Here is an 11,486-nt window from a genome sequence, read left to right on the forward strand (position 1 = left end):
GTGGATATGGCTAAGCTCTGAAGGAAGATCCAATCGATAAGCAACCCGACCCACCCTGGCCAAAACCCTAAAAGGACCAATGAACCTGGGACCCAGCTTGCCCCTCTTCTGAAACCTGATAACACCCTTCCTGGGTGATACCTTCAGGAGGACCATATCGCCCACCTGGAACTCCAAATCTGAACGCCTCCTATCGGCGTAACTCTTCTGCCGACTCTGCGCAGTCGGCAGTCTGCCACGAACCTGCTGGATCAACTCTGTCGTCTTGAGCACCACTTCAGTGCTTCCAATGACTCGCTGACCGACCTCGCCCCAGCAAATCGGTGTCCTGCACTTTCTCCCTAGAGCATCTCGAAAGGAGGTCGATCAATACTCGCGTGGTAACTGTTGTTATACGAAAATTCCGCTAATGGAAGGTACGTATCCTAACTACCACCGAATTCTAAAACACATGCCCGAAGCATGTCCTCGAGATTCTGAATCGTTCTCTCGCTCTGCCCGTCCGTCTGAGGATGGAAAGCGGTGCTAAAATGGAGACGAGTACCCATCTCGTCGTGAAACTGCTTCCAGAATCTGGAAGTAAAACGGACATCTTGGTCTGACACAACTGAAACAGTCACTCCATGACGTGCCACCACCTCTCTCACATAAATATCAACTAACTTCTCCGCTGATATACTCTCCTAGATCGGTATAAAATGAGCACTCTTTGTCAACTGATCCACTATAACCCATATAGAATCCACTCCACACGCAGTCCTGGGAAGCTTCGTGATGAAATTTATGGTGATGTCTTCCCATTTCCACACTGGAATGTCTAACGGCTGCATTTTGTCGTGAGGTCTTTGGTGCTCTGCCTTAACCTTTCTGCAGGTCAGGCACCTCTCCACATACCAGGTGACATCCCGCTTCATGCAGGGCCACCAATAATAGGGTCGAAGATCTCTATACATCTTTGTCGCCCCTGGATGATTGGAAAATCGAGAGTTATGAGCCTCATCCATCAACACCTGCCGTACTCCGCCCCAGTACGACACCCAAACTCTCCCATGAAGGGTCATCAATCCTCTACTATGATAGTCAAAAGAAGCTACTCGGCCCACGATTCTCTCACTCTTCTGTCTCTCCTCCTTAAGGCCCTCTACCTGTGCCTCCTTGATTTGATCCAACAGTGGAGTAATCACCGTCATCCTAAAAAAAAATGTCTCTGATCGGGGCCGCTACTGCCTTGCGGCTCAGGGCGTCATCCACGACGTTGGCCTTCCCTGGGTGATAAAGGATCTCACAGTCATAATCCTTCAACACATCTAACCATCACCTCTGCCTCATGTTCAGATTCGGCTGGTCCATGAGGTACCTCAAGCTCTTGTGACCCATGTAAATGGTACAACGGACCCCATAAAGGTAGTGCCTCCAAATCTTGAGAGCAAACACCACTGCCCCCAACTCTAAATCATGCGTAGGATAATTAGCCTCGTGAGGCTTCAACTGTCTCGAGGCGTAAGCTATCACACGGCCTCGTTGCATCAACAGTGCTCCCATACATGTGATCGAGGCATCACAGTAGACTACGAAATCCTCTACTCCCTCTGGCAGGGTAAGAATCGGTGACTTGCACAATCTCTGCCTGGGGGTCTCAAACGCTACCTGCTGCTTAGGCCCCCAACGAAACACTACCGACTTCTTGGTCAGTCGGGTGAGCGGTACTGCTATCTTGGAGAAATCCTGGATGAATCTCCTGTAATACCCTGCCAAACCTAGGAAACTCCGAATCTCGGATGGAGACTTGGGAACCTCCCACTGCATCATAACCTCAATCTTGGCTTGATCTACCAAAATACCCTTCTGGTTGACGAGGTGACCAAGGAAGTGTAACTCGCGCAACCAGAACTCGCACTTGGAGAACTTCGCGAAAAGTCTCTCCCTCCTCAAAACCTCTAACACCTCTCTCAGGTGCTCCTCATGCTGCTCCTGAGTCTTGGAATACACCAAGATATCGTCTATGAATACTATCACAGACCGATCCAGCATCAGCTTTCATACGCGGTTCATGAGGTCCATGAACGCGGCTGGAGCGTTGGTGAGCCCAAACGGCATCACCACAAACTCATAATGACCATACCTGGTCCTGAAGGCAGTCTTCTGCACATCCTCACATCTAACCCGCATCTGGTGATATCCGGAGCGTAAGTCGATCTTGGAGAACCAAGATGCTCCCTGAAGCTGATCAAACAAGTCATCTATCCTCGGAAGTGGGTAACGGTTCTTCACCGTTACCTTATTCAGCTCCCGGTAATCTATACACATACGGTGCGACCCATCCTTTTTCTTCACGAATAAAATTGGTGCACCCCAGGGCGAACTGCTCGGCCTGATAAATCCCTTGTCTAGCAGCTCCTGCAGCTGCGTAGACAACTCTTGCATCTCTGGGGGAGCCAACCAATACGGTGCCTTGGCTATTGGAGCCGCACCAGGGATTAGATCAATCCCGAACTCAACCAGTCTCTCAGGAGGTATCCTTGGCAAATCCTCCGGAAATACATCCGGGTAGTCTCGCACCACCGGAACATCATCAACTGTCATCTTGCCCTTCTCCCGGGCATCTAAAACATAGGCAATATAGCTGGCGCAACCCTGCTGAAAGTAGCGCCTCGCTCTCGCTGTTGAACACAGAACTGGTCCGCGTTGTGGCTTCTCGCCCTGAATCACTAACTCTCCCCCACTGGGAGTGCGAACCCTAACCAATGGTAGCTCACAATCTATCACCGCCCCATTGGGGCTCAGCCAATCCATGCCTACTATGACCTTATTCCCTCGCAGGGGAATAAGGACCAAGTCCACCGGAAACTGCTCATCGAATAACTGCAGGGAACACCCTCTGTGTACCCCTTGCAACCCTAACGGTCCTATCAGCTGCTATCTCAACCTCAAGTGGACAATCTAGCTCCCCTGGAGCTCTGCTAAACCTCTTGCTAAGTGCAAGAGAGACGAATGATTGGGTAGCCCCCGAATCAAACAATACTGTAGCTGAAATGCCGTTCACCAAGAACGACCCTATACAAAACATATAACCATAAGAGACAATCAAAAATAAATACTGAGATAAGGGAAAATACATACCCGCCACCACATCAGGAGTCGCTCGTGCCTCCTCTGTTGTCAGCTGGAAAGCCCTACTCTTCGCCACCGGCGTCCCGACTCGGCCCTGATGGCCATCTGAAATCCTCAAAGTAGCAGGAGTAGGTGCTGACACTTTCCCCGCAGCAGCTAAACTCAGACACTGGGACTTTTTATGTCCCCTCTGATTGCACTGAAAGCAAATCAGATCTGATGCCACAACGGTGGTAGTAGTGGCTATACAATCTCTACTCATATGCCCAGTCCGTCCGCACTTGTAGCAGCCGGCACTCCCTGCCTTGCACACCCCATCGTGCAATCTCCCACACTTGCCACAACGACCGTGGCTCTGCTGATTCCTAGCTCTGTGATCTGAACCCTTGGGCTTTTTGTCCGAACTCCCTGAACCTGGAGCCGCCTCCGACTTCCTCTTTCTCTCCATCTTGAGATCAATCTCTCTCTCTCTCTCTCTCTCTCTCTCGGGCTCTAGCAATCATGTCATCCAGCGTCTTATAGCTGGACCGGCTCACGAACTGGCGGATATCACTCCGCAGCATCTCATGATAACGGGCTTTCTTCATTTCCTCATCAGCTGCGTACTGAGGAACGAGAAGTGCCCTCTCCCTGAACTTGGCGGTAATTTCCGCCACTGTCTCTGTAGTCTGAGTTAAATCCTGGAACTCGCGTGCTAACTGTTGCACCTCAATAACCGGTGCGAACTCAGCTCTGAACCTAGTAGAAAAGTCTGCCCAAGTCATGACATCCAAAGCTGCATCATCCCCGATGGCATGACCAACCTCCTCCCACCAATCCTGTGCCCTGTCCTTCAGAAGACAAGACGCCAATCTGACTTTGTCCCCCTCGGGACATCTGCTCGTGCGGAAAGCGTTGGCCACATCCGCGAACCATCTGGTACTCGCAATGGGGCCCCGTGCCCCGTGGTAATTTGGAGCTCCACATGCACGGAACTCCCTGAAGGTAAGCGTGCGCGACCCCATCATGGCCGCTACCTCAGCACGGAAAGTGCTCAATCTCTCGTCCATCAACTCTAAGATACCCTCCTTGATCGAACCAAAGATCACAGGAGTCTGCTCAAGTATGGTGCAAGTAATCTCTGAAGAGAGAAACTCCCTAGTCTGCTCATCCATCTGCCCGGCCTTCGGGTCTGATCCTGATCCCCCTTCGGCACCTGAACTGCCGACTGCTGGTCAAGGGCGCAATACCACCGTTCTGAAAACACATCATAATAAACTTCAGGATCATAAATATATCTCGAGGGATCACTACTATCACAAGTTTCCTGGTCTCATCTCAGCTTTCTTGATTTGAGTACGGATCCTCTGCTTTCAGTAGTACGGGCTCATACTACCTTCCACATCTATGCGTACTTTCCTCAAGAACTGCCATGACTCCACCAAGTCACTTTACAGCTATTGATCTCTGCTACTACCTTCCTAGGCTCGCCCTAGGGAACTTCTGACTCCACCCAAACCAGTCCTCAGCTGCTGAAGGCCTCCTCGTAATGCTAATTAGCTATTACCTGAATACCATCACATGTGGTGAGGCTCAGATAATCCTTCGAGTAAAGGCCGTCCCTACTACAGTCAGACTCATACCAGAGCTGCGCAATAGGGGTGAATCTAGCACTCTGAGAGTATTCAACCCTGTTCACATGTGACGTGACGTATTCACCTAATGGCTAACTCCCATTACTTAAAGTCCCACAAAGCACAAAGCAAGCAGGATTCAGACGTAGAAAAACTACTCAAGCAACTCTATCCTCATAACAAGGACCTATACTAGCATACAATGCTAAGCTCATACTATCAGGCATAACCTAAACAGCCTATCCTACTGCTGTCTACTTAGTACTAGCATAAAATTCTTATCAAGCTGAAACATATAATGCAGGCACATAAGGCATCCCCCTAGATCCTTAGTCCTATACTAGCATGCTGTTCTACTGAGACAAAAGCTGAAACTAAAACTAAAACTGAAACTGATAATCATAACAAAACTTGTATTGGTAATTTGGGAGTACTTACTTGAGCTCGGCTGATCGCATGCACCACACCCCTTTTCTCTTTTCAAGGTTCTTTCTTTCTAAAATTCTTTTTACTTTTCTAAAACTCTTTTCTTTTGAAAACATTTTACCACTTCCTTAGTTTGAGTCCAGACACACCCGAAAGTGTGCCCGAATCCCTCAAACCAAAGCTCTGATACCAACTTGTAACATCCAAAAATACGACCCAAAAATTTTTGTTTTAATAATAATAAAAATCATATACTGATCGTTACAACATAAAAACCAAGTGTCAAATATCTCATCCCATAATAAATTGTCATGAACATTAGTGCCAAATCAAACTATGAATCAAAACAAACTCCCAGGAATAAGACTGAAGTTGTGGTGTGTGCGATGCCATCATCCCGAGCTCTTCCCTTTACTTGCGGAAGTACCTGAAACCAAAATTGAAACTATAAGCACAAAGCTTAGTGAGCTCCCCCAAACTACCTCATACCATACAAACATATAAATCACATAATGGGCCTTGCTCACTGCATCGAACCGAGGTCCAGACTAACTGGGGCCTTTCCCCCTGCATCGGACCGAAGTCCGGAAACTGACTGGGACCTTGTCCCCTGCATCGGACCGAAGTTCGAAATAACTAGGGCCTTGCCCCATTCATCGGACCAAAGTCTGGAAACAAACTGGGACCTTGTCCCATGCATCAGACCGAAGTCCGGACTAACTGGGGCCTTGTCCCCTGCATCGGACCGATGTTCGGAAACTGACTGAACAAAGCATAACATAAACATATCAACTAACATGAACACACATATAGTACATACTGCATCGGGCCGTGGCCCGGAACACATAGCACATAAATCTTGTCTGAGCCACGAAGGCATCAAACATGCTAACTATTGCATCGGACCGAAGTCTGGAAACTATTGCTAGCTAAACGGGTCGGCATTGTGGCCTTAGACCCGTTCCTATTGGAAGGAAACTCACCTCGTAGCCTAGCTGTTGAAGGAACTGCTCCAAAATCTGTCTGCTGTGGCTCCGACTTCACCCCGGCTACAATTTTCATAAGTATCCTCAATCAAATACTGATAATAATACTGAGGGTAAAAGGACTATCTTACCCTTGGCCAAAGTCAACAAATCGATCAAAGTCAACATTCAGTTGACAAGACTCGTCGAGTCCTTACTCTCACTTTCTTGCTTTAGCCAGTTACTACTCATCGAGTTTGGCATAGACTCGATGAGTTCCTCTTCGAAACTAACACTCAATCAATCTGCATCCGATTCGCCGAGTTGTATGAACAACTCGTCGAGTATGTTCTTGAGGCATGAAGATTGCCTAGGACTCGTCGAGTCAGGGCATTGACTCTCCGAGTTCTTCCATGAATGAGTCTACCCTCCAGCTCACTGAGTCCTTCTCTCACTCACTGGTTCCACTCGGCATAACTCGAAAAAGGGAAAACAGGGGACTCGCGACTCGACTCGCCGAGTTTGAAGAACGACTCGCCGAGTCATATGCATGCAAACACTAAATACTCGATTCTGCTCGAACCCAGTCCATTCCATTCATAGATTTGGGTTCTTGGGGCTTTATTAACATGTAAAGTTTCCAACTTTACGTGTAAATAACATCAAATGTAGGTTTTAGGGTTCAAAGTACACTATAAAAGTAGATCTAGAGCTTTCATGCAAAATAGCTCCATAAAGGTGCTAGATCTAAGCTTCTGGAACTCAAACCTAGCTAGATCCGAAGGCTAATCATCTCAATGAGTCCTCTAGGCTACTACTGAGCCAAAAAATGGTTCAAGAATAGCTTTAATGGCTTTGAAAAGGGGATTTTAAGCATAGAAACAGAAAAGGGCCAAGATATACCTTACTATCTTCTGAAATTCCTCAAGGATCTGGATCTCTTTCTTCTCCTCTTGATCTTCCTTCCTTTTTCCCTCAAGATCTTCAAAGAAATACACCAAATCTCACAAAAATGCAAAGAGGGCTCTAGGGTTTCGAAGATGATGCTCTGAGGGGTGATGGGGGCTGACTAGAGGCCCTAAAAGTTGTTTAAATAGGGTGCAAACCCTTGAAATTAGGGTTTCATCCAGACTGGCGGAGTCGTCGAGTACGGAATATGGACTCGTCGAGTCGCCAACTTAAACGTGCTCGAAGTCCCGACTCTACTCGACGAGTCCGACTACTGACTCGTCGAGTTCCCCTTAAAACTTGAAGAAAATAATTATATAAATATCATACCAGAATTGGGGTGTTACAACTCTCCCCCACTTGTCTCAGACTTCGTCCTCGAAGTCTGCTACCGCTGTATCTGGGAACAACTGTGGGTAATGCCCCCGCATCTCCTCCTCAGACTCCCACGTCCACTCTGAACCCTTCCGGTGCTGCCACTGCACCTTCACTAATTGAATCACCTTCTTCCTCAAGATCTTCACCTTCCAATCCAATATCGCAACTGGCCTCTCGACATAATGCAGGCTGCTATCAACCTGAATATTCTCAATGGGCACTATTGCCGACTCGTCCACCAAACACTTCCTGAACTGAGAAACATGGAAAATGTTGTGGATATGGCTAAGCTCTGAAGGAAGATCCAATCGATAAGCAACCCGACCCACCCTGGCCAAAACCCTAAAAGGACCAATGAACCTGGGACCCAGCTTGCCCCTCTTCTGAAACCTGATAACACCCTTCCTGGGTGATACCTTCAGGAGGACCATATCGCCCACCTGGAACTCCAAATCTGAACGCCTCCTATCGGCGTAACTCTTCTGCCGACTCTGCGCAGTCGGCAGTCTGCCACGAACCTGCTGGATCAACTCTGTCGTCTTGAGCACCACTTCGGTGCTTCCAATGACTCGCTGACCGACCTCGCCCCAGCAAATCGGTGTCCTGCACTTTCTCCCTAGAGCATCTCGAAAGGAGGTCGATCAATACTCGCGTGGTAACTGTTGTTATACGAAAATTCCGCTAATGGAAGGTACGTATCCTAACTGCCACCGAATTCTAAAACACATGCCCGAAGCATGTCCTCGAGATTCTGAATCGTTCTCTCGCTCTGCCCGTCCGTCTGAGGATGGAAAGCGGTGCTAAAATGGAGACGAGTACCCATCTCGTCGTGAAACTGCTTCCAGAATCTGGAAGTAAAACGGACATCTTGGTCTGACACAACTGAAACAGTCACTCCATGACGTGCCACCACCTCTCTCACATAAATATCAACTAACTTCTCCGCTGATATACTCTCCTAGATCGGTATAAAATGAGCACTCTTTGTCAACTGATCCACTATAACCCATATAGAATCCACTCCACACGCAGTCCTGGGAAGCTTCGTGATGAAATTTATGGTGATGTCTTCCCATTTCCACACTGGAATGTCTAACGGCTGCATTTTGTCGTGAGGTCTTTGGTGCTCTGCCTTAACCTTTCTGCAGGTCAGGCACCTCTCCACATACCAGGTGACATCCCGCTTCATGCAGGGCCACCAATAATAGGGTCGAAGATCTCTATACATCTTTGTCGCCCCTGGATGATTGGAAAATCGAGAGTTATGAGCCTCATCCATCAACACCTGCCGTACTCCGCCCCAGTACGACACCCAAACTCTCCCATGAAGGGTCATCAATCCTCTACTATGATAGTCAAAAGAAGCTACTCGGCCCACGATTCTCTCACTCTTCTGTCTCTCCTCCTTAAGGCCCTCTACCTGTGCCTCCTTGATTTGATCCAACAGTGGAGTAATCACCGTCATCCTAAAAAAAATGTCTCTGATCGGGGCCGCTACTGCCTTGCGGCTCAGGGCATCATCCACGACGTTGGCCTTCCCTGGGTGATAAAGGATCTCACAGTCATAATCCTTCAACACATCTAACCATCGCCTCTGCCTCATGTTCAGATTCGGCTGGTCCATGAGGTACCTCAAGCTCTTGTGACCCATTTAAATGGTACAACGGACCCCATAAAGGCAGTGCCTCCAAATCTTGAGAGCAAACACCACTGCCCCCAACTCTAAATCATGCGTAGGATAATTAGCCTCGTGAGGCTTCAACTGTCTCGAGGCGTAAGCTATCACACGGCCTCGTTGCATCAACGGTGCTCCCATACCTGTGATCGAGGCATCACAGTAGACTACGAAATCCTCTACTCCCTCTGGCAGGGTAAGAATCGGTGACTTGCACAATCTCTGCCTGGGGGTCTCAAACGCTACCTGCTGCTTAGGCCCCCAACGAAACACTACCGACTTCTTGGTCAGTCGGGTGAGCGGTACTGCTATCTTGGAGAAATCCTGGATGAATCTCCTGTAATACCCTGCCAAACCTAGGAAACTCCGAATCTCGGATGGAGACTTGGGAACCTCCCACTGCATCATAACCTCAATCTTGGCTTGATCTACCAAAATACCCTTCTGGTTGACGAGGTGACCAAGGAACTGTAACTCGCGCAACCAGAACTCGCACTTGGAGAACTTCGCGAAAAGTCTCTCCCTCCTCAAAACCTCTAACACCTCTCTCAGGTGCTCCTCATGCTGCTCCTGAGTCTTGGAATACACCAAGATATCGTCTATGAATACTATCACAGACCGATCCAGCATCAGCTTTCATACGCGGTTCATGAGGTCCATGAACGCGGCTGGAGCGTTGGTGAGCCCAAACGGCATCACCACAAACTCATAATGACCATACCTGGTCCTGAAGGCAGTCTTCTGCACATCCTCACATCTAACCCGCATCTGGTGATATCCGGAGCGTAAGTCGATCTTGGAGAACCAAGATGCTCCCTGAAGCTGATCAAACAAGTCATCTATCCTCGGAAGTGGGTAACGGTTCTTCACCGTTACCTTATTCAGCTCCCGGTAATCTATACACATACGGTGCGACCCATCCTTTTTCTTCACGAATAAAATTGGTGCACCCCAGGGCGAACTGCTCGGCCTGATAAATCCCTTGTCTAGCAGCTCCTGCAGCTGCGTAGACAACTCTTGCATCTCTGGGGGAGCCAACCAATACGGTGCCTTGGCTATTGGAGCCGCACCAGGGATTAGATCAATCCCGAACTCAACCAGTCTCTCAGGAGGTATCCTTGGCAAATCCTCCGGAAATACATCCGGGTAGTCTCGCACCACCGGAACATCATCAACTGTCATCTTGCCCTTCTCCCGGGCATCTAAAACATAGGCAATATAGCTGGCGCAACCCTGCTGAAAGTAGCGCCTCGCTCTCGCTGTTGAACACAGAACTGGTCCGCGTTGTGGCTTCTCGCCCTGAATCACTAACTCTCCCCCACTGGGAGTGCGAACCCTAACCAATGGTAGCTCACAATCTATCACCGCCCCATTGGGGCTCAGCCAATCCATGCCTACTATGACCTTATTCCCTCGCAGGGGAATAAGGACCAAGTCCACCGGAAACTGCTCATCGAATAACTGCAGGGAACACCCTCTGTGTACCCCTTGCAACCCTAACGGTCCTATCAGCTGCTATCTCAACCTCAAGTGGACAATCTAGCTCCCCTGGAGCTCTGCTAAACCTCTTGCTAAGTGCAAGAGAGACGAATGATTGGGTAGCCCCCGAATCAAACAATACTGTAGCTGAAATGCCGTTCACCAAGAACGACCCTATACAAAACATATAACCATAAGAGACAATCAAAAATAAATACTGAGATAAGGGAAAATACATACCCGCCACCACATCAGGAGTCGCTCGTGCCTCCTCTGTTGTCAGCTGGAAAGCCCTACTCTTCGCCACCGGCGTCCCGACTCGGCCCTGATGGCCATCTGAAATCCTCAAAGTAGCAGGAGTAGGTGCTGACACTTTCCCCGCAGCAGCTAAACTCAGACACTGGGACTTTTTATGTCCCCTCTGATTGCACTGAAAGCAAATCAGATCTGATGCCACAACGGTGGTAGTAGTGGCTATACAATCTCTACTCATATGCCCAGTCCGTCCGCACTTGTAGCAGCCGGCACTCCCTGCCTTGCACACCCCATCGTGCAATCTCCCACACTTGCCACAACGACCGTGGCTCTGCTGATTCCTAGCTCTGTGATCTGAACCCTTGGGCTTTTTGTCCGAACTCCCTGAACCTGGAGCCGCCTCCGACTTCCTCTTTCTCTCCATCTTGAGATCAATCTCTCTCTCTCTCTCTCTCTCTCGGGCTCTAGCAATCATGTCATCCAGCGTCTTATAGCTGGACCGGCTCACGAACTGGCGGATATCACTCCGCAGCATCTCATGATAACGGGCTTTCTTCATTTCCTCATCAGCTGCGTACTGAGGAACGAGAAGTGCCCTCTCCCTGAACTTGGCGGTAATTTCCGCCACTGTCTCTG

The sequence above is a fragment of the Lactuca serriola genome, chromosome 3, assembly GCF_051521515.1.
Source record: "Lactuca serriola cultivar US96UC23 chromosome 3, Lser_US96UC23_V15, whole genome shotgun sequence".
Taxonomy (NCBI): Eukaryota; Viridiplantae; Streptophyta; class Magnoliopsida; order Asterales; family Asteraceae; genus Lactuca; species Lactuca serriola.